Here is a 25,656-nt window from a genome sequence, read left to right as displayed (position 1 = left end):
CCGTCCCTATAATGTCACCACCTAAATAAAAATTATTAACCCCTTTCCCGCCGCTCCCAGACCTTGGATGACGTCACTTAAAGGAACCTTCATTCTTCAATCGCCGTCGAACTAAAAGGATGCTCCGCGTTGGATGTCTTGAAGATGGACCCACTCCACGCCGGATGGATGAAGATAGAAGATGCCGCCTGGATGAAGACTTCTGCCTGTCTGGAGGACCACTTCTGTCCATCTGGAGGACCACTTCTGCCAGACTCGTTGAGGACTTTGGCCCGGTTGGGTGAACACTTCTAAAGGTAGGGTGATCTTCAAGGGGTTAGTATTAGGTTTTTTTAAGGGGGGTATTGGGTGGGTTTTAGAGTAAGGTTGGTTGTGTGGGTGGTGGGTTTTAATGTTGGGGGGTTTTATTTCTTTTTTTACAGGTAAAAGAGCTGATTACTTTGGGGCAATGCCCCGCAAAAGGCCCTTTTTTATTTTTGGGGGGCTTTTTTTATTTTGTTAGGGGGATTAGATTAGGTGTAATTAGTTTAAAAATCTTGTAATTATTTTATTATTTTCTGTAATTTAGTGGGGTTTTTTTTATGTACTTTAGATTTTTTTTTTAATTGTATTTAGTTTAGTTAATTTATTTAATTATAGTGTAGTGTTAGGTGTAATTGAAACTTAGATTAGGTTTTATTTAACAGGTATATTTGTATTTATTTTAACTAGGAAGTTATTAAATAGTTAATAACTATTTAATAACTATTCTACCTAGTTAAAATAAATAAAAAGTTGCCTGTAAAATAAAAATAAACCCTAAGATAGATACAATGTAACTATTAGCTATATTGTAACTATATTAGGGTTTATTTTACAGGGAGAGAGGACAACACAATAGATAATGTGTTAGAAACGAGAGGTGCGCCTATTCTATGCTATTCCTAAGATTTAAGTTCTAATTATAGTATATTTTGTGAAGTATAATACAAAAATACATTTTTTGTAAAGGTATGAATAATCAACAATAACAAATAAGTGCAAATAACAAATACTTAAATGAATTCCTTGATGTTGTAAACACAATCGTCCATATATGTAGAGTATAATAAAAGTCCCACAATTTCTGAAGAGGCGATGAAGGTGGCCCCAAAACAAACAGCGGCTCTCTCCACAATATGCGTGAGGATAAACTTCGTCCTGGAAATGACAAAAAAGAAGAGGCGCTCTGGTGCAGATAAACCCAACAATGAGTGAGATTTTCCAATGGAAGAAAAACTAATACTCACAAGGATATTTGCACTTCCAGTGCAATAATTCGCAAGCCGAAACTTCAGAGCCGTTCGGCTGACTCTTTCTCTCCCGGTCTGCTCCTGGCGATAATCACGCCCCTAAGAGGAGTGAAACACAAAAAACTTTTGGTGCAGATAACCCCGACCAATGTCGGACAAACAACAGTGAGTTAGGTATATATACTCACAAACGTGTGTGCACAATCAGGCGGACCGAAACTTTATAAAGCCGTTCAGCTGACTTCCAACAATGGTAACTGCTGCTGAGCAAGGATGTTAGATCTATATACAGAGTTGGCTGCCAACCAGGGGGCACACTGCTGATAACAGAACAATCTGCAATCCTTCTCACACTACTCTCTAATGTCTAGTCGGTAAAATGATTCCAAGCAAGGTAGAACAATATAAAAACTTTTATTAAAAATCTTAAAACTTCGCTACGCGTTTCTCGGCTGCAAGCCGTTTCATCAGGCTACATAAATTTTGTGAACTACCTTGCTACCTTAAAAAGGCTGGATTGACCAATGAGAATAGTTTACACATTACACACCCATCATAACATGTGCATTAATCAAATTAGTACTGCGCCTCTCACAGAAACTAAACAACTAACAGGATTGTGTTTCGGCTGTCAATGATACATTGTTACAAATAATAATAATAATATATTAACATATAACACACAGATTGCAAATTTAACAACATTATACAACTTGTTGCGGATAAACATGGTATACAAATTCATCTTATATTTGATACACAAGATGTGTGCGATGGTCTAAATTTTATACGTGGTGTACAGTTTTATATCCTATATTTGAGATGTGCACAATACTCTAAATTTTAGGAGGTCTCTCCTACTATATACATATGTGCACTTTTGCAGGTGTGGTCGGGAAATGAATGTGACTCACACTGAATTGTTGCTAGATAACTACAGAATATCCTAATAATACATAGTATTACCATACCCGAATCATATATAGTTTAAATAGTTTAAATTTCATAACCTAACACATACATAATATAATACATAATACATATATAATTTCAATTTGATAACCTAATACATGGAAGTTGTAATTTAATAAATGAGTGTTATAATGTTCATTTAAAGTTAATAAGTCTTGAAATATTTCTAAATATTTAAGGTCTATATTGGTTTTTGTGAAAATAAAAATAATAGTAATCTGGTATATAGATGCAAAGTTTTGAATCTAAAAGATAATGTGAATTTTAAAAATAAATTACCATATAATCCTAAACTTCAACTTCGGACTCCCCGTGTTTAAAGTTAACGTTCGTGAGTGTGTCAATAGCATAATGCTAAAATAAATGGGAAATTTTCATTAACGTGAATAAGTAAATCAATAACGTAATGCTAAAATCACTAAAGTCCCTATACTGGGTATATTCCTTTAGCATAGTGAGTCTGAGTGTAATGTGGTGATAAAAGTAGTGCTATGATAGCAATACAACTTATTTGTGATGTTGCATTGCTTATAAGTGTGACTGTTGATATTTAGTGTTTAATAGTGATAGTGCCATACAAAATAATATAACATTATAGTAACTAAGTTATGAAAGATTTAATAAGGTGTATATAACTTAAATCTTATTAGTGAATAAGTGTATGCATAACTGATATACAATCTAAAATTTAAATAAGCAAGTAACCTTGCTATATAACACTCTTTGCAATGAGTCACATTATAATTGGGATAGAACTTATTTTTTAAAAATAAAAGATTTTAATTCACATTCCTTAATCATGATTATAAGGACGTGTTGTCATCTTCTTTTATCCATGTTTATGTTATTATTTTGAAACAAAATTTTCATTAGGATGACCCCCGTATATATGTACATGCATTTATGTAATATTGAATATATATGTGTTTAGGGAAACATCATTTATTTATAATTTCAAATGAAGAACTCCTGCAAGATCAGGCAGAGAGAGACACCACTGGTGGGTAAATATTAATTGGTGGATCTAAAATGCTGCCAAATCCACATTGAGATTAAGACCCAAATGATGCATGGTCTTCAGTTTATGAATCCAGTATGTCTCTCTCTGCCTCAGCCTCAGGAATCTGCTGTATAAGTTAGATGGTTGAATCTCCTCTATTGGCACAATCGTGTAACAATTGTGATTCCCTCCATGTTTTTTATGGCAGTGTTTAATAACACTATGGGATTTCTTATTTCTGAGGATACTACAGTAGTGTTCAGACCAACGATGACTCAGACGTCTAATTGTGCGACCAATATATTGAACCCCACATTCGCAGGATATTAAATATATTACATAATTGGAAGCACAGTTCATCCTACTTTTAATTCTATAGGTTTTAGTGTCTACATGGGAACAGAAATAGAGCGTACCATGACCAATGTGGTTACACATTTTGCATTTAGAGATCCTACATTTATAGGCTCCCCTATTCTTAGTTGAACAACTATTATTTTGTCCCTTATTTGATTTATTCATGATATTACAGGCCTTGTTAGTTTGGTGTCTAACAACCTTACTGTGTGCTAAAATATTTTTCAGGGTTGGTGCCCTTTTATATACTATAGATGGACTATCACCAATCAAATCGTTAAGAATAGGATCTCTCTTTAAAATTCTCCAGTGTTTCTGGAATATATTTTTAATTTCTCTATGGTTACTGTTAAATTGTGTAATAAATCTAATCTCCACTGGTTTATCAATTCCTAATCTTATTTATTTGTTACTCTTCTCCTGAACAAAATAATTTTCTCTTCTTTCATTTCTAGCTCTTTGGTAACTGGATTCGATGAGTTCCACTGGATAGTGTTTTTCCTTAAATCTCTCTTTGAGAATGAGGCTCTGTTTGTCATAATCTGTTAACAAGCTACAGTTTCTCCTTATTCTTTTGAATTGCCCATATGGGACATTCCTTTTCCAAGGATAATAATGATTACTGGAGAAATCTAAGTAGCTGTTACTATCCACGGTTTTAAAGTGGGTGGAACTATCAATTCCTCCATTCCCATTAAAACACAGACATAAGTCCAAAAAGACTACACTCTCTGAATGAATGCAGCTGGTGAATCTAAGTTCCCTGTCATTAGTGTTTAGGTGATTAACAAATTCTACTGCTTTTTCTTTAGTGCCATTCCACAAAAATATAAGATCATCTATGAACCTACCATAGAACACCAGGCTCGCCCCAAATTCCGATTGGTAAATAAATTGGTTCTCAAAGCTTCCCATATACAAGTTCGCGAAACTAGGGGCGAACCTGGTGCCCATGGCGGTTCCTTTGATCTGTAAAAAATATTTATCTTGGAATAAAAAATAATTGTGTTGTAAAACAAATAAAATTAATTGTAATTTTTGCAATGGTGGAATGTATATATCTTCTTCCAAATAGTTGGAAATTGCAATTACGCCTTGATTGTGAGGGATATTTGAATAGAGTGCTTCTACATCACAGGTGATCCATAATAGATCACCTGTGATGGGGATATGTGTAAGTTTCTCCAGAAGATCAGATGAATCTCTAATATATGATTCGAGATTAATAACATATTTCTGGAGGAAGAAATCGATGTATGCAGATACATTCTCAGTGAGGCTGCCTATGCCCGCTATTATGGGTCTACCCGGAGGGTTGGCCGTATCCTTGTGGATTTTTGGCAAATGGTAATAGAAGGCACAGGCAGGCTCCTTAGGAATCAGAAATTCTTTCTCACTTTTGGATACTATACCCTCCTGGTGGGCAAAGTTTATTAGGCCCGTAAGAGTCTGTAAATACCTAGGTGTAGGATCTTCTTTAATAAGGGAGTAATAGGACTTATCTTCCAAAATACGATTTGCTTCTTTTATATAGTCACTAAGGTTCTGTAGGACAATACCGCCCCCTTTATCGGCTTGGCGAATTATCAATTCAGTGTTGTTTTTTAATGTATCTAAAGCTTTTATCTCATTTGGGAATAAATTTCGATTAGAGATGTTTTTAGGGAGTTGTTCTAACTCTTCTAGGACAAGTTCTTTGAAAATTTCAATATAAGAGTCATTTGAAATCTGTGGGTTAAAATTAGACTTATTTCTAAAATTTGTTTGAATAAAACCCTCATTTAATTGTTCCAAAAGAGTATCCGGTTCATATATTGGAAAACCAGAAGTAATCCTGGCTTCCATGGTATCTGTAAGAATAGGTAAGGCATTAGATTATTTCAAACTCTTCTCAGCGAAATATTTTTGCATTGTGAGCTTCTGTGTGTATCTATTCAAGTCCACAAACAAATTAAAATGGTTATGCAAATTAGAAGGGCTATAAGATAGTCCCTTTCCCAGTACTCGTATCTCATCGTCAGTTAAACTATGAGATGATAAATTGTATATACCCTTACTTAATTTTTGTAATCTTGTTTTTTTGTGGGTGGTCCCACGCCCTCTGCACCTCATCTTCCTTTTTGGAATTGGGTCTGTGTGGTGATTGGCTCTAGATAGCTTGCAATTTTCCTCTGTGACCAAGATTGTGGTCTCTGTCTTTGTTCTAAAAAAACGGTACTCTCTACTTCTATTGGGTGGGTCCTCTCATTGAAAATCTCATTATTAGCAGATGTTGTCTGTCTTCTCATATCAGCCCTTAAGGGGGCCATAGACTCATTTAGTATTTCAAATCTATTAGATGTTGGAACATTGGCAGATATAGACTGATCATATGAATCTCTTCTATTGAATTCTCATCTATTGTCAGTGTCACTCCGAGGGTTGGAATTATGCCAAACAGGTCTATTGTAATTGTCATTACTCATTCTTGTGGAATGCATAGAATGTTGTGGAGAATAATAGGAAGATGTGTTTCCTTGATGATATGAATTAGTAGGATTAGCATAGGAATTAGAATACTGGTGTGTCCTATTGAATTGTGCTGTATGTTTGATCCTATTGTGGTTACTGTTGTTTCTAAAATGATTCCCTCTATCTACAACAGTCCACTCACTATTGCTAGGGTTGTTACCACTATTTGGCTGAATGTTCGGCTGTTGCATATGGGACAAATTCACTGAGGGTTGAGTATTTATTCCAGTTTCTTGATTAATTCTATTAGAGGATTGAGTGTTGTGTCTATTGTATTGTCTGTTTCTGTTTCTAGATCTTCCATGATTGTAAGTGTGAATTTCGCCTCTATTATAGTCTCCCTCGTCTCGTAGTAATTTCCTATTTTTATTCTCCAGAAGTTCTTTTTGGTAATTATCTATTTTCTGCAGTGTTAATTTATTAAGTTCTTCGTATTCGGTAGATGTTTTGAATTGTTCTAAATATAGTTGTACTTTCTCAATTTCTAGTGTAACTTTAGTAACTAAAGATTCCCTATGTGATATCAGAATTTTCATTAGACGTATGGAACAATCCCCTAGGACCTCTTCCCATGTGGATAATAATTCTGTGTCATCTTTAAAGGAGCAGTTTTTAAAAATTCTCAACCCCCTGGGGATTTGTTTCCTTTCAATATATTTCCTTAGCATCTCAGCATCCCACCAATGTCTGCACTCAGTGTTTATAAGTTCTTCTAGTTTGGAAAAAGATGAGTGTATAGACAAACTATCAATATCAGTGTTTTCACAGAGTACAGGATTGGCGGGAGACACCGATGAAACTAATGTAAGCCTTTTATTAATACGTTCATAACCGATAGCATGATGGCAGCAATGAAACCTCTAATAACCGTGTATGGTAATTGTAGAGAGAGAGGACAACACAATAGATAATGTGTTAGAAACGAGAGGTGCGCCTATTCTATGCTATTCCTAAGATTTAAGTTCTAATTATAGTATATTTTGTGAAGTATAATACAACAATAAATTTTTTGTAAAGGTATGAATAATCAACAATAACAAATAAGTGCAAATAACAAATACTTAAATGAATTCCTTGATGTTGTAAGCACAATCGTCCATATATGTAGAGTATAATAAAAGTCCCACAATTTCTGAAGAGGCGATGAAGGTGGCCCCAAAACAAACAGCGGCTCTCTCCACAATATGCGTGAGGATAAACTTCGTCCTGGAAATGACAAAAAAGAAGAGGCGCTCTGGTGCAGATAAACCCAACAAGGAGTGAGATTTTCCAATGGAAGAAAAACTAATACTCACAAGGATATTTGCACTTCCAGTGCAATAATTTGCAAGATGAAACTTCGGAGCCGTTCGGCTGACTCTTTCTCTCCCGGTCTGCTCCTGGCGATAATCACGCCCCTAAGAGGAGTGAAACACAAAAAACCTTTGGTGCAGATAACCCCGACCAATGTCGGACAAACAACAGTGAGTTAGGTATATATACTCACAAACGTGTGTGCACAATCAGTGCAATATCAGGCAGACCGAAACTTTATAAAGCCGTTCGGCTGACTTCCAACAATGGTAACTGCTGCTGAGCAAGGATGTTAGATCTATATACAGAGTTGGCTGCAAACCAGGGGGCACACTGCTGATAACAGAACAATCTGCGATCCTTCTCACACTACTCTCTAATGTCCAGTCGGTAAAATGATTCCAAGCAAGGTAGAACAATATAAAAACTTTTATTAAAAATCTTAAAACTTTGCTACGCGTTTCTCGGCTGCAAGCCGTTTCATCAGGCTACATAAATTTTGTGAACTACCTTGCTACCTTAAAAAGGCTGGATTGACCAATGAGAATAGTTTACACATTACACACCCATCATAACATGTGCATTAATCAAATTAATGTGGATTTGGCAGCATTTTAGATCCACCAATTAATATTTATCCACCAGTGGTGTCTCTCTCTGCCTGATCTTGCAGGAGTTCTTCATTTGAAATTATAAATAAATTATGTTTCCCTAAACACATATATATTCAATATTACATATATGCATGTACATATATACGGGGGTCATCCTAATAAAAAATTTGTTTCAAAATAATAACATAAACATGGATAAAAGAAGATGACAACACATCCTTATAATCATGAATAAGGAATGTGAATTAAAATCTTTTATTTTTAAAAAATAAGTTCTATCCCAATTATAATGTGACTCATTGCAAAGAGTGTTATATAGCAAGGTTACTTGCTTATTTAAATTTTAGATTTTATATCAGTTATACATACACTTATTCACTAATAAGATTTAAGTTATATACACCTTATTAAATCTTTCATAACTTAGTTACTATAATGTTATATTATTTTGTATGGCACTATCACTATTAAACACTAAATATCAACAGTCACACTTATAAGCAATGCAACATCACAAATAAGTTGTATTGCTATCATAGCACTACTTTTATCACCACATTACACTCAGACTCACTATGCTAAAGGAATATACCCAGTATAGGGACTTTAGTGATTTTAGCATTACGTTATTGATTTACTTATTCACGTTAATGAAAATTTCCCATTTATTTTAGCATTATGCTATTGACACACTCACGAACGTTAACTTTAAACACGGGGAGTCCGAAGTTGAAGTTTAGGATTATATGGTAATTTATTTTTAAAATTCACATTATCTTTTAGATTCAAAACTTTGCATCTATATACCAGATTACTATTATTTTTATTTTCACAAAAACCAATATAGACCTTAAATGTTTAGAAATATTTCAAGACTTATTAACTTTAAATGAACATTATAACACTCATTTATTAAATTACAACTTCCATGTATTAGGTTATCAAATTGAAATTATATATGTATTATGTATTATATTATGTATGTGTTAGGTTATGAAATTTAAACTATTTAAACTATATATGATTCAGGTATGGTAATACTATGTATTATTAGGATATTCTGTAGTTATCTAGCAACAATTCAGTGTGAGTCACATTCATTTCCCGACCACACCTGCAAAAGTGCACATATGTATATAGTAGGAGAGACCTCCTAAATTTAGAGTATTGTGCACATCTCAAATATAGGATATAAAACTGTACACCACGTATAAAATTTAGACCATCGCACACATCTTGTGTATCAAATATAAGATGAATTTGTATACCATGTTTATCCGCAACAAGTTGTATAATGTTGTTAAATTTGCAATCTGTGTGTTATATGTTAATATATTATTATTATTATTTGTAACAATGTATCATTGACAGCCGAAACACAATCCTGTTAGTTGTTTAGTTTCTGTGAGAGGCGCAGTACTAATTTGATTAATGCACATGTTATGATGGGTGTGTAATGTGTAAACTATTCTCATTGGTCAATCCAGCCTTTTTAAGGTAGCAAGGTAGTTCACAAAATTTATGTAGCCTGATGAAACGGCTTGCAGCCGAGAAACGCGTAGCGAAGTTTTAAGATTTTTAATAAAAGTTTTTATATTGTTCTACCTTGCTTGGAATCATTTTACCGACTGGACATTAGAGAGTAGTGTGAGAAGGATCGCAGATTGTTCTGTTATCAGCAGTGTGCCCCCTGGTTGGCAGCCAACTCTGTATATAGATCTAACATCCTTGCTCAGCAGCAGTTACCATTGTTGGAAGTCAGCCGAACGGCTTTATAAAGTTTCGGTCCGTCTGATATTGCACTGATTGTGCACACACGTTTGTGAGTATATATACCTAACTCACTGTTGTTTGTCCGACATTGGTCGAGGTTATCTGTACCAAAGGTTTTTTGTGTTTCACTCCTCTTAGGGGCGTGATTATCGCCAGGAGCAGACCAGGAGAGAAAGAGTCAGCCGAACGGCTCCGAAGTTTCGGCTTGCGAATTATTGCACTGGAAGTGCAAATATCCTTGTGAGTATTAGTTTTTCTTCCATTGGAAAATCTCACTCATTGTTGGGTTTATCTGCACCAGAGCGCCTCTTCTTTTTTGTCATTTCCAGGACGAAGTTTATTTTACAGGTAATTATTTAGTTTTAAATAGAAATAATTTATTTAATGATAGGAATATTTATTTACATTTATTTAAATTATATTTAAGTTAGGGGGTGTGAGGGTTAGGGTTAGACTTAGGTTTAGTGGTTGATAAATTTAATATAGTGGCGGCAACGTTGGGGGCAGCAGATTAGGGGTTAATAAATATAGGTAGGTGGTGGCGGTGTAGGGGGGGTAGATTAGGGGTTAATAAATGTAGGTAGGTGGTGGCGGTGTAGGGGGGCAGATTAGGGGTTAATAAATATAATGTAGGTTGCGGCGGTGTAGGGGGCGGCAGATTAGGGGTTAATAAGTATAATGTAGGTGTTGTTGGGCTCCAGAAGCAGCAGTTTAGGGGTTAATAATTGTATTTAGTTGCGGCGGGGTCCGGGAGTGACAGTTTAGGGGTTAATAATTGTATTTAGTTGCGGCAGGGTCTGGGAGCGGCGGTTTAGGGGTTTATAATTGTATTTAGTTGCAGCGGGATCCGGGAGCGGCGGTTTAGGGGTTAATAATTGTATTTAGTTGCGGCGGGGTCCAAGAGTGGCGATTTAGGGGTTAATACATTTATTAGAGTTGCTGCGGGTCCGGGAGTGGCGGTTTAGGGGTTAATACATTCATTAGAGTTGTGGTGGGGTCCGGGAGCTGCGGTTTAGGGGGTAAACATTATAGTATAGTGTGGATGTTTAGTGACAGGGTACCAAAAAAGCCGAAGAGCAGCGAGATCGATGACTGTTAGTTAACAACAGTCCGCAGCTCATCGCACCGTACTTGGTGTGCGGCTTTTTGACAGCTTTTTTGATAATTTTGGAGAACGTATTCAGGTCCGCGGCAGCGAAGTTAGGCGATCTTAGGCGAGCGTATTGGTGCCGTTGAATGCAGGTAAATTGACGGCTTGATAAATAAATGCCATTATATGCTCCTTGTTATAAAAACATCTGGACACAAAAAATACTTTCTCTGACAATCTTCAAGACATTCTCCATTACTACAGTCTACCACTTAGCAAACCACAGCTCTTTCTTCTTTACTCGCTCAGTACAGATGAATTATCCTAGAAAAATCCAGCATGATCTCACCAAAATGGTTGCTTGCAAAATAGCAGAATCACACACCAGGGAATTCTGCACCCCCAATAGCATCAAGAAGCCAACCCTGAAGAGAAGGGTCCAGGGCCGAGGGGTAGGTCCTGAGTGAAACTGCCTGAAAACTCTCTCTGTGGGCTTCATCAATTCATCAATGAGGTACAGCCATATTCCTTTAAGTACATTGGGCAAGGAGTCCATGTCTTATTTCTCCCATCATCCTTAGGGATACCCCAAGATGTAAAGATTTTTATAATCATTGATCATAGTAATAATACTTGTATATAAATATATATAGAGTGGATATAAAAAGTATACACACCCCTGTTAAAATGTCAGGTTTCTGTGATGAAAAATATGAGACAAAGATAAATCATTTCAGAACTTTTTCCACCTTTAATGTGACCTATAAACTACACAACTCAATTGAAAAACAAACTGAAATATTTTAGGTAAAGGGAAATAAAAATAAAAAACTAAAATAATATGGTTGCATAAGTGTGAACACCCACTCTTCTTTGCAAAAACACTCTAAATCTGTCAGAATGCGAGGGCATCTCCTGTGCACAGCCCTCTTCAGATCATTTAAGAACTTTTTCCACCTTTAATGTGACCTATAAACTAAACAACTCAATTGAAAAACAAACTGAAATCTTTTAGGTAAAGGGAAATAAAAATAAAAAAATAAAATAATATGGTTGTATAAGTGTGAACACCCACTCTTCTTTGCAAAAACACTCTAAATCTGTCAAAATGCGAGGGCATCTACTGTGCACAGCCCTCTTCAGATCACCCCACAGATTTTGAATTGGATTCAGGTCTGGGCTCTGGCTGGGCCATCCCAAAACTTTAATCTTCTTTTGAAGCCATTCCTTTGTTGATTTGGATGTATGCTTTGGGTCGTTGTCATGCTGAAAGATGAAGTTCCTCTTCATGTTCAGCTTTCTATCAGAAGCCTGAAGGTTTGGTGCCAATATCGTCTGGTATTTGAAACTGTTCATTATTCCCTCTACCTTGACTAAGGCTCCAGTTCCAGCTGAAGAAAAACAGCCCCAAAGCATGATGCTGACACCACCAGGCTTCAATGTGGGTATGGTGTTCTTTTGGTGATATGCAGTGTTGTTTTTGCGCCAAACATATCTTTTGGAATTATTACCAAAAGTTCAACTTTGGTTTCATCAGACCAGAACACCTTTTGCAACATGCTTTTGGGAAACTTCAGATGTGTTTTTGCAACATTTAGCCGGACTTGGATGTTTTCATTTGTAAGAAAAGGCTTCTGTCTTGCCACTCTACCCCATAGCCCAGACATATGAAGAATACGGGCGATTGTTGTCACATGTACCACACAGCCAGTACTTGCCAGATATTCCTGCAGCTCCCTTTAATGTTGCTGTAGGCCTCTTGGCAGCCTCCCAGACCACTTGATGATGACTGTCTTCACTGTGTTCCATGGTATATCTAATGCCTTGGAAATTATTTTGTACCCTTCTCCTGACTGATACATTTTAACAATGAGATCCCTCTGATGCTTTAGAAGCTCTCTGCGGACCATGGCTTTTGCTGTAGGATGCGACTAACAAAATGTCAAAAAAGACCTACTAGAACAGCTGAACTTTATTTGGGGTTAATCAGAGGCACTTTAAATGATGACAGGTGTGTACTGACTCCTATTTAACATGATTTTGAAAGTGATTGCTTAATTCTGAACACAGCTACATCCCCAGTTATAAAAGGGTGTTCACACTTATGCAACCATAGGCCTAGATTTGGAGTTTGGTGGTAGAAGGGCTGTTAACGCTCCGCGGGCTTTTTTCTGGCCGCACCATAAATTTAACTCTGGTATCGAGAGTTCAGACAAATGCTGCGTTAGGCTCCAAAAAAGGAGCGTAGATCATTTTTACCGCAAATGCAACTCTCGATACCAGAGTTGCTTACGGACGCGGCCAGCCTCAAAAACGTGCTCGTGCACGATTCTCCCATAGGAAACAATGGGGCTGTTTGAGCTGAAAAAAAACCTAACACCTGCAAAAAAGCAGCGTTCAGCTCCTAACGCAGCCCCATTGTTGTCTATGGGGAAACACTTCCTACGTCTGCACCTAACACCCTAACATGTACCCCGAGTCTAAACACCCCTAACCTTACACTTATTAACCCCTAATCTGTCGCCCCCGCTATCGCTGACCCCTGCATATTTTTTTTAACCCCTAATCTGCCGCTCCGTAAACCGCCGCAACCTACGTTATCCCTATGTACCCCTAATCTAATGCCCTAACATCGCCGACCCCTATATTATATTTATTAACCCCTAATCTGCCCCCCACAACGTCGCCTCCACCTGCCTACACTTATTAACCCCTAATCTGCCGAGCGGACCGCAGCGCTACTATAATAAAGTTATTAACCCCTAACCCGCCTCACTAACCCTATCATAAATAGTATTAACCCCTAATCTGCCCTCCCTAACATCGCCGACACCTACCTTCAATTATTAACCCTTAATCTGACGACCGGAGCTCATCGCTACTATAATAAATGGATTAACCCCTAAAGCTAAGTCTAACCCTAACACTAACACCCCCCTTACTTAAATATAATTTACATCTAACTAAATAAATTAACTCTTATTAAATAAATGATTCCTATTTAAAGCTAAATACTTACCTGTAGAATAAATCCTAATATAGCTACAATATAAATTATAATTATATTATAGCTATTTTAGGATTAATATTTATTTTACAGGCAACTTTGTAATTATTTTAACCAGGTACAATAGCTATTAAATAGTTAAGAACTATTTAATAGTTACCTAGTTAAAATAATAACAAAATTACCTGTAAAATAAATCCTAACCTAAGATATAATTAAACCTAACACTACCCTATCAATAAATTCATTAAATAAACTACCTACAATTACCTACAATTAACCTAACACTACACTATCAATAAATTAATTAAACACAATTCCTACAAATAAATACAATTAAATAAACTAGCTAAAGTACAAAAAATAAAAAAGAACTAAGTTACAAAAAATAAAAAAATATTTACAAACATAAGAAAAATATTACAACAATTTTAAACTAATTACACCTACTCTAAGCCCCCTAATAAAATAACAAAGCCCCCCAAAATAAAAAATTCCCTACCCTATTCTAAATTAAAAAAGTTACAAGCTCTTTTACCTTACCAGCCCTGAACAGGGCCCTTTGCGGGGCATGCCCCAAGAATTTCAGCTCTTTTGCCTGTAAAAAAAAACATACAATACCCCCCCCAACATTACAACCCACCACCCACATACCCCTAATCTAACCCAAACCCCCCTTAAAGAAACCTAACACTAAGCCCCTGAAGATCTTCCTACCTTGTCTTCACCATCCAGGTATCACCGATCCGTCCTGGCTCCAACATCTTCATCCAACCCAAGCGGGGGTTGGCGATCCATCATCCGGTGGCTGAAGAGGTCCAGAAGAGGCTCCAAAGTCTTCCTCCTATCCGGCAAGAAGAGGACATCCAGACCGGCAAACATCTTCTCCAAGCGGCATCTTCGATCTTCTTCCATCCGGTGCGGAGCGGGTCCATCTTGAAGCAGGCGACGCGGATCCATCCTCTTCTTCCATTGTCTCCCGACTAATGACGGTTCCTTTAAGGGACGTCATCCAAGATGGCGTCCCTCGAATTCCGATTGGCTGATAGGATTCTATCAGCCAATCGGAATTAAGGTAGGAATTTTCTGATTGGCTGATGGAATCAGCCAATCAGAATCAAGTTCAATCCGATTGGCTGATCCAATCAGCCAATCAGATTGAGCTCGCATTCTATTGGCTGTTCCGATCAGCCAATAGAATGCGAGCTCAATCTGATTGGCTGATTGGATCAGCCAATCGGATTGAACTTGATTCTGATTGGCTGATTCCATCAGCCAATCAGAAAATTCCTACCTTAATTCCGATTGGCTGATAGAATCCTATCAGCCAATCGGAATTCGAGGGACGCCATCTTGGATGACGTCCCTTAAAGGAACCGTCATTAGTCGGGAGACAACGGAAGAAGAGGATGGATCCGCGTCGCCTGCTTCAAGATGGACCCGCTCCGCACCGGATGGAAGAAGATCGAAGATGCCGCTTGGAGAAGATGTTTGCCGGTCCGGATGTCCTCTTCTTGCCGGATAGGAGGAAGACTTTGGAGCCTCTTCTGGACCTCTTCAGCCACCGGATGATGGATCGCCAACCCCCGCTTGGGTTGGATGAAGATGTTGGTGCCAGGACGGATCGGTGATACCTGGATGGTGAAGACAAGGTAGGAAGATCTTCAGGGGCTTAGTGTTAGGTTTCTTTAAGGGGGGTTTGGGTTAGATTAGGGGTATGTGGGTGGTGGGTTGTAATGTTGGGGGGGGGGTATTGTATGTTTTTTTTTACAGGCAAAAGAGCTGAAATTCTTGGGGCATGCCCCGCAAAGGGCCCTGTTCAGGGCTGGTAAGGTAAAAGAGCTTGTAACTTTTTTAATTTAGAATAGGGTAGGGAATTTTTTATTTTGGGGGGCTTTGTTATTTTATTAGGGGGCTTAGAGTAGGTGTAATTAGTTTAAAATTGTTGTAATATTTTTCTTATGTTTGTAAATATTTTTTTAATTTTTGTTACTTAGTTCTTTTTTATTTTTTGTACTTTAGCTAGTTTATTTAATTGTATTTATTTGTAGGAATTGTGTTTAATTAATTTATTGATAGTGTAGTGTTAGGTTAATTGTAGGTAATTGTAGGTAGTTTATTTAATTAATTTATTGATAGGGTAGTGTTAGGTTTAATTATATCTTAGGTTAGGATTTATTTTACAGGTAATTTTGTTATTATTTTAACTAGGTAACTATTAAATAGTTCTTAACTATTTAATAGCTATTGTACCTGGTTAAAATAATTACAAAGTTGCCTGTAAAATAAATATTAATCCTAAAATAGCTATAATATAATTATAATTTATATTGTAGCTATATTAGGATTTATTTTACAGGTAAGTATTTAGCTTTAAATAGGAATCATTTATTTAATAAGAGTTAATTTATTTTGTTAGATGTAAATTATATTTAAGTTAGGGGGGTGTTAGTGTTAGGGTTAGACTTAGCTTTAGGGGTTAATCCATTTATTATAGTAGCGATGAGCTCCGGTCGTCAGATTAGGGGTTAATAATTGAAGGTAGGTGTCGGCGATGTTAGGGAGGGCAGATTAGGGGTTAATACTATTTATGATAGGGTTAGTGAGGCGGGTTAGGGGTTAATAACTTTATTATAGTAGCGGTGCGGTCCGCTCGGCAGATTAGGGGTTAATAAGTGTAGGCAGGTGGAGGCGACGTTGAGGGGGGCAGATTAGGGGTTAATAAATATAATATAGGGGTCGGCGGTGTTAGGGGCAGCAGATTAGGGGTACATAGGGATAACGTAGGTGGCGGCGCTTTGCGGTCGGCAGATTAGGGGTTAATTATTTTAAGTAGCTGGCGGCGACGTTGTGGGGGGCAGGTTAGGGGGTTAATAAATGTAATACAGGGGTCGGCGGGGTTAGGGGCAGCAGATTAGGGGTACATAAGTATAACGTAGGTGGCGGTCGGCAGATTAGGGGTTAAAATATTTTAATCGAGTGGCGGCGATGTGGGGGGAGCTCGGTTTAGGGGTACATAGGTAGTTTATGGGTGTTAGTGTACTTTAGGGTACAGTAGTTAAGAGCTTTATGAACCGGCGTTAGCCCAGAAAGCTCTTAACTCCTGCTATTTTCAGGCGGCTGGAGTTTTGTCGTTAGAGCTCTAACGCTCACTTCAGAAACGACTCTAAATACCGGCGTTAGGAAGATCCCATTGAAAAGATAGGATACGCAAATGGCGTAGGAGGATCTGCGGTATGGAAAAGTCGCGGCTGAAAAGTGAGCGTTAGACCCTTTAATCACTGACTCCAAATACCAGCGGGCGGCCAAAACCAGCTTTAGGAGCCTCTAACGCTGGTTTTGACGGCTACCGCCGAACTCCAAATCTAGGCCATAATTTTTTATTTTTATTTCCCTTTATCTAAAAGATTTCAGTTTGTTTTTCAATTGAGTTGTACAGTTAAGAGTTCACATTAAAGGTGGAAAAAGTTCTGAAATGATTTATCTTTGTCTCATTTTTTTACATCACAGAAACCTGATATTTTAACAGGGGTGTGTAGACTATTAATATCCTATATATATATATATATATATATATATATATATATATATATATATATATATATATATATATATATATAAATGTGATGGTTTTGCAAATTGCTGTTTTGGCCTAAAAAAAATAAAAAAATTTATAATATAAAAGTAATCTGTTACATTGTTTTTAAACTTTCCTAGCATATGAGCATACATTGTACTGTTTAGCATTTGTGCCGATGACCCTTTATATAAAAAAATGTAAGTATTTTTTTATCATTGCACTGTTGAAGTCAATTTTTCTCACCTAATTTAAAACAGGCTGTAATTCAAATCTTTTCTCTGCATATACATTGCAAACATGAATAGACATTCTTTCTTTTTAATAGAAATAATGATGCCAATTCATCTTTGACAGATTTAAATATTAAAGAATGGGGACAAGTTATGCAGAGTCTGATAATGTATCATAGAAGAAAAATGAATTTTCTGAGACTGTAATGTAACTACAGTAAAAATAGCCATTGTCAGCACAAAGAGACGGCATTTAAAGTAAAATCTCAGAAATTTCCATTTAAATAACTTTGTACATTTCATGCCATAATTTAAAATGATACTTCCATGCATAAATGGAAATCTAAAAATGAGTAGTTTAAATTTAACATTAGCATTATAAAATATAACATACTATCAATTTAGATTATTACTAAGCAACATTCAAAAATGTTTTTGCTAAAGGGATAGTCAACATCAGAATTTTTATTGTTTAAAAAGAAAGTTAATCCCTTTATTACCGATTCCCCAGTTTTGCATAACTAAGACTGTTATATTAATACCCGTTTTACCTCTGTGAGTACCTTGTATCTAAGCTTCTGCTGACTGCCCCCTTATTTCCGTTCTTTTGACAGACTTGCATTTTAGCCAATCAGTGCTCACTCCTAGGTCACTTCACCTGCATGAGCTCAATGTTATCTATATGAAACACATGAACTAATGCCCTCTAGTGGTCAAAATGCATTCAGATTAGAGGCAGTCTTCAAGGTTTAAGAAATTACCATATGAACCTCATTGGTTTAGCTTTCAACTAAGAATACCAAAAGAACAAAGCAAAATTGGTGATAAGTAAATTGGTGATAAGTAAATTGGTAAGTTGTTTAAAATTACATGCCCTATTTAAATCATGGAAGTTTTTTTTTGGACTTAAATGTGCCTTTAACATTAATAGACAGACAGAAAGACAGAGAGATAGATAGAGGATGTAGTCACAGTCTCATCTTACAAGTATGACTACACCTGTACAGTTATTTGACAATAAATTATCCTTCAAACAAATATTTTCTTGTGAAGACATATTAAATACCTATGATTCAAAAGTAGTATTATGGTGTACGTCAAAGCAAAATGCTAAATTCTATTTTTGACATTTAGGGCTCCATTTATCAAGCTGTGGATGCAGCTTTGGAGCTCCTTTGATTCAGCTGACAACTAAGGAGCAGCGGTCATCAACTCTGAGCTTGTGAATTAAATTCACCCCAGACTAGACTGACCAGGGTGATTATAAAACATCAAAATTAGGTGATTACTAATAGACTGCTAGCACTCAAATTAATACATATAATACAAAACAACAAAAGTGCAAATAATCAAGGATATGTTAAAAGAAAGTCCGAATAGGCAGAAAATCTGCCTCAAGTGCTTGAATGCAGAGGATCTCATAAAGATATGCAGGGAAGGAAAAAAAAACAAATATAGTGAAGTATGTATGGATCAACTAATCCAATCCCACAGGGAACAATACTCACATTGGAGAGAGCTATAACTAAGCTCTTAGTGATTTTGCAGGTAGTTATAAAGCCCCACGGCTCACAAGGATACTCCCAGGATACAGTAGTTAAATATTTTATTAAAAACAAGGACAGAAAAACAGACTGTATTAGTCAGATACTAAATGGACATAAGACAAATCGGCAAAAGCAAACAGCCAAACAGCTTTACAATTTGCCATCATCTGGAAGCCCTAAAGTTCTGACCGTTAGGTAATACAAATGTCCGTATACGTCCACAAAAATCCAACGCACGTTTCACTGGTCTGATGCCAGCTTTTTCAAGGATAGCAAACATCTGATAGAAGTCAGACTTCTAAACCTCAAGGTGATCCATACATACTTCTCTATATTTGTCCTTTTCCTTCCTTGAATATCTTCCTTGAATATCCTGTGATCCTCTTCAATCAAGCACCTGAGGCAGATTTTCTGCCTGTTTGGACTTTCCTTTAAGATGGCCAGGGTGATTGACAGCCCCTGCTTGCATGCAATTGACCGCACAAAAGTAGGTGGTGGCAGTGCCTAAGCAGCGGCTTGTGCATTGATAAATGTGGGCAGCACAATTCATTAATTAAAATAATATTCTTCTAAGCTAAGAATTCTCACTTGTAGAGAGCTACGATTACCTTTTTTTGTGATGCATTGCCTGATATTACTTACAGGCCACAGGTGCTGCATGAACTTTTCCTTCAAAGTGGTCATCAAATATATTAAACTGCATATGGTGAACTATTTCTTTCACAATGTATCTTACTGTTCCTAGAGAGAATATATACTCACATTTTAAAGATGAAAATGAGTTCTGTATCATATGCATTGCCAGGCTTCAGCATAAAGGCAAACTGGAGCTCCCCTGTTCATTTTTTATTTAAAATATTCTATTCAAAAACAAAAATACAATCAAATAATGAAAGTCCTCAGTGGCGCCCACTACAGATCATAGTAGATTGCAAAAGCAATACTTGAATGCAATTTAATATCTTTAACCCCTTAAGCAAATTGGACGTAGGTACTACGTAACACTACTTTGCCCATCTTATTGTACAGATGTAATATCTACGTCAAATACTCTGGAGCGTGTTGTGGTCCTCGCTGTCAGCTTTGACAGTGGAGACTACAGCCAGGTGTAGAAGACATCTGCCTTCATATGGTAAGGAAGAATTAATCATTCTCCCTTAACCATATAATGGCAGAATGCTAAGAGACAAAAACCATTGTGTTGGGTTGTTATGTTACTTGTTCAGAGGAGGATTGCCTGGTATTTCAGGCTGAACTAAAGTCACTAGGCGGGATCAGACTTATATACTTCAGGAAAGTTCTCCTCTGTGAAAATCACAATAGGGCTAAAAGAGACTGCTCCTAGGTGGTAACTCGCCATAGAACAAGCTACTGTACATATATACACACTCAGCCAGTGAGCACAGCATATTTTTAATAACTAATGCAGGGACACAGCATATTTAAAAAAGGAAAGTGTGCCTACATCATTGCTTAAATGCCATGTTCCTGCATAAGTTTATAAAAAATACCCCATATGCTTACATTAGTTAAAAGATGCAGAAATGGGGGCGGAGCCAACTATGAAAGGATATGGACGCGTGTATCATGAGCTCCTGGCTCTTTTATGATATAACTATTTCTTTTTGGTAATACTAGGGGAGTTGTGGGTCTTCTTTGCTGTGATATGCACCTTTGGCTGTGTATATAGCTACAGGTACTATAACAATGGCCCAATATAATTTACAGAATTTTAGGGAACTATTCTCATTGTTGCGCTTTCTTTTTTGGAGAGCCCTAATTGAGGTTATAATAAAAGCATCATAGTTGTACATGTTATGCGGCAGTGTATATGATCATGTAACTTAGCGGTTATGTTGGGGCACTGACACTACTGTTATTGCGGTGTCCCTATATGTCACTATTTTTATTTTTATATCTATCACAAGGGTTCACCTCTTTACTAATGTCACGCAAGCACCCTTGGGTATAGGGCCCATACCTAGAGGGTATCATTAAGTTTATAAATATCCCATACTTTCTGGGTATATGTACAGTGATATTTTATGTCTATATACTGTTAGTATGACGGTTGTCATGTAGCCTTTGATTTGGGCTTGGGTCGGTCACCACTATGCAGCTTACAGGGACTTTGGCGATGTGTTCCCTAGATTACAGGGTTTTGTTCTGGTTTGCACCCCCCCCCTCCCCCTACTTCAACCTTAAGAGGTGCCTATCTGCAGTTGAATGATGTGCTCCAAGGTTGTAAAGCATATTTAGTTATTCCGTGTTTATATATTTACCCTAGGGAGGGGGTGACTCTATCTATATTATTCATTCACCCAATATGGTGAATTCTACTGCGGTACTAATCCGCTACTTTTCACATATTCACGCCAATTTTTCTTTTATGTAACATAAATGTGAATAGGTTCCAGAGTAACCGTATATGTTAAGTGAGAAAACATGGTGTATGGTGTTAATTAAATTGTATATCTTATATCTTTCTTATTACTACTATACTTTAAGTTGTATTTTGCATCCTACGGGGTAAAAATGTACCTCTCATTTATGATCTTTATTCTACATATGACAGTTGATAACATCACACTAATAGACAGAACACTTTTCCAACGAGGTACCGTAGTACTATTCTGTAAAATGTTGCTGTGGTGTTGATCAACTCTCTCACATCAATTCATGTTACCATTAGGATTTGTAAAGTTTGACAAACTAGGCGGGATCAGACTTATATACTTCAGGAATGTTCTCCTCTGTGAAAATCACAATAGGGCTAAAAGAGACTGCTCCTAGGTGGTAACTCGCCATAGAACAAGCTACTGTACATATATACACACTCAGCCAGTGGGCACAGCATATTTTTAATAACTAATGCAGGGACACAGCATATTTAAAAAAGGAAAGTGTGCCTACATCATTGCTTAAATGGCATGTTCCTGCATAAGTTTATAAAAAATACCCCATATGCTTACATTAGTTAAAAGATGCAGAAACGGGGGGAGGACCAACTATGAAAGGATATGGACGCGTTTGTCATGAGCTCCTGGCTCTTTTATGATATAACTATTTCTTTTTGGCGACTACAATGACTTTTGTCTCATCAAACGGGGTTCCTATCAGTAGCGGCACACCAGCTAACTAATTCCCACATACCAGAAGGCTAGAGTAAAGACGAGAGAAAATCTCATATGCACATGTAACGTCTGCTCAAAATGGAGGCGGACATCATCGCAGCTCTTACCGCACTGGAGCGAGTCATGGACTCACAGTTTAAAATTCTGACGCATCAAGTACTTCTTTTGCGGAACGGAGTGTCTGATTCGCTTACCCATGAGGCTGGCGATGTAATATTTTATCCTGCAATGGAGGAAGGAGGAAGTGACATATCGTTATCGGATCTGACCAAAACTTTTTATGCCCGATCTCATCCTGAGCTCAGTATATGTTCTGAGCTGGCTAAGGAGGTACAGTTTCGAGAGGTCATGTCTGTTCACCCGGATGGTCAGCTGAACGAGTGCTGTGGGGCCGCTGTAGTGATTATGACCAGACCAAAAGTCTGGATTTATAGCAGAGGAGTTTTCAGCGCGGCACCTGACACATACTCCATATCGGGTGCAGAGTGGAAAGACCCGTCTGATTCTAATGTCAGGCAATAAGAGCGCCCTACAAGCAACATACTACAGCAGCTCGTTATCCCCAATGATTCCTCCTCCATGCTCCCTTCTCCACAGTGTTTTGCTTGCTGGGCCATATAGGGAGACTTGGAGGGAGAGTGGTGAGATAAGCCCTATTAATGGTTGCTCTCAGTCACTAAAAGAGGGCATAGGTTTATATTTTGGACACGTCCTGCTAGCAGATACTACGGGCCTCTAGACTGTTGATATTTGCTATATCTCCCAATCTGGGAGTACATGTTCATGCACACTTTTGGTGTTATTTTACTATTTAAAAGTTTATTTGTTGCTGCACCACCATTGGTGTGGGGTTTTTCTCTTATATTGCCCTCCATATGTTCTAGATCTCACATCCCTACATGCCCTTATAGAGGATAAGAATCATCCAGAGAGTGTCAGCTAGTTTAATATTTTCAACTGGGTCCAGACTTAAACAGAGTTAATATGAATCTGCAGCTCTTTATAAGGGTAGATGGTTGCTAGTTTACGTAATAAGGTTCCTTACTTGTCTACTTACTGACAGAGAGACTTGCTACTAAAGTTTAGGTTTACCAAAGGTTTATGAATATTATATCTTAAGTTCACTTTGTCACTGTAAATTACTGTATTCTTATCTCTACCAATTGCATGCCATCCCTAAGGGATTTATATACTGGATGGTAAATCATCTCATCTTTGTGCATAAATATAAACCCTAATATGTCTGTCACATCATCACCCTTAAGTTTATACGGTCACAATATGTTTTTTGTTTTTTTTTATGTTTCTTTTTCTCTCATATTTCCTAAATATTAAATCCCCCATATAAGTCCTACGCATATAGTTCTTTTATCCTCATTAACCTAACCCCCTATTGGCACACGCGCCTCAACTAGAGATATGGTAATACTAGGGGAGTTGTGGGTCTTCTTTGCTGTGATATGCACCTTTGGCTGTGTAAATAGCTACATGTACTATAACAATGGCCCAATATAATTTACAGAATTTTAGGGAACTATTCTCATTGTTGCGCTTTCTTTTTTGGAGAGCCCTAATTGAGGTTATAATAAAAGCATCATAGTTGTACATGTTATGCGGCAGTGTATATGATCATGTAACTTAGCGGTTATGTTGGGGCACTGACACTACTGTTATTGCGGTGTCCCTATATGTCACTATTTTTATTTTTATATCTATCACAAGGGTTCACCTCTTTACTAATGTCACGCAACCACCCTTGGGTATAGGGCCCATACCTAGAGGGTAACATTAAGTTTATAAATATCCCATACTTTCTGGGTATATGTACAGTGATATTTTATGTCTATATACTGTTAGTATGACGGTTGTCATGTAGCCTTTGATTTGGGCTTGGGTCGGTCACCACTATGCAGCTTACAGGGACTTTGGCGATGTGTTCCCTAGATTACAGGGTTTTGTTCTGGTTTGCACCCCCCCTCCCCCTACTTCAACCTTAAGAGGTGCCTATCTGCAGTTGAATGATGTGCTCCAAGGTTGTAAAACATATTTAGTTATTCCGTGTTTATATATTTACCCTAGGGAGGGGGTGACTCTATCTATATTATTCATTCACCCAATATGGTGAATTCTACTGCGGTACTAATCCGCTACTTACTTCACATATTCACGCCAATTTTTCTTTTATGTAACATAAATGTGAATAGGTTCCAGAGTAACCGTATATGTTAAGTGAGAAAACATGGTGTATGGTGTTAATTAAATTGTATATCTTATATCTTTCTTATTACTACTATACTTTAAGTTGTATTTTGCACCCTACGGGGTAAAAATGTACCTCTCATTTATGATCTTTATTCTACATATGACAGTTGATAACATCACACTAATAGACAGAACACTTTGCCAACGAGGTACCGTAGTACTATTCTGTAAAATGTTGCTGTGGTGTTGATCAACTCTCTCACACCAATTCATGTTACCATTATATACTTAGGATTTGTAAAGTTTGACATGTTTACTTTAATTAGTGTTATGCACCCTGCGGGGTAAAAATGTATCTCTCATTAATGATCTTTATTCTACATATGACAGTTGAAAATATCATACTAATGGTCAGAACACTTCACTAAAGAGGTACTACAGTAGTAATGCATTAAAAAAATAAAAATATAAGCTATCAATGTAAATCTCACAAGGTATATATCCGAGGTATACTGGTAATATAGTAGGATATAAATGTTCTAAATATGTTTTATGATTTACTATTGTTATTAGCCATGTCAATTCTGTAATAACTTGTCTTCTTGTTTATATATGGCTCATGGTATGCTTTACTAATTACCTTAATAAAAATCTTTGATTTAAAAAAAAAATAAAAAAAAAATAAAAAAAAAAAAAAATGAAAATGCAGGAACATGTCATTAAACTTTTTTTTTTAAAAAATAACAGAATATAGATTGTTGTATCATATATCCCACACTTTATTCTTTAGTCTCCTTCCATAACGTTTCCTCCTTCTGAGCGCCTTTGCTCCAAGCTTTTGCTTGCTTGTGAATATAGGTTCCACGCTGAATTGTTTTTCTTCTGTGACAGCTCCCCCTCCAGAACGCTTCATTTAGGCCAGATTAAATGATGCATGCTGTGTTAGCATGCAAATAGCTTCCTGCTCACCTGTGCCTAATTTAATAGGCCTCTGCTAGCCACCAACACAAGTAAAGTAAACTAGGCAGCAGGTGGAATACAAAGGGCAAAGTGGCATGGCATTAGATGGGGGGAC

The sequence above is a fragment of the Bombina bombina genome, chromosome 4 (genome assembly GCF_027579735.1).
Source record: "Bombina bombina isolate aBomBom1 chromosome 4, aBomBom1.pri, whole genome shotgun sequence".
NCBI classification, from domain to species: domain Eukaryota; kingdom Metazoa; phylum Chordata; class Amphibia; order Anura; family Bombinatoridae; genus Bombina; species Bombina bombina.
This window is presented reverse-complemented; position numbering follows the sequence as displayed.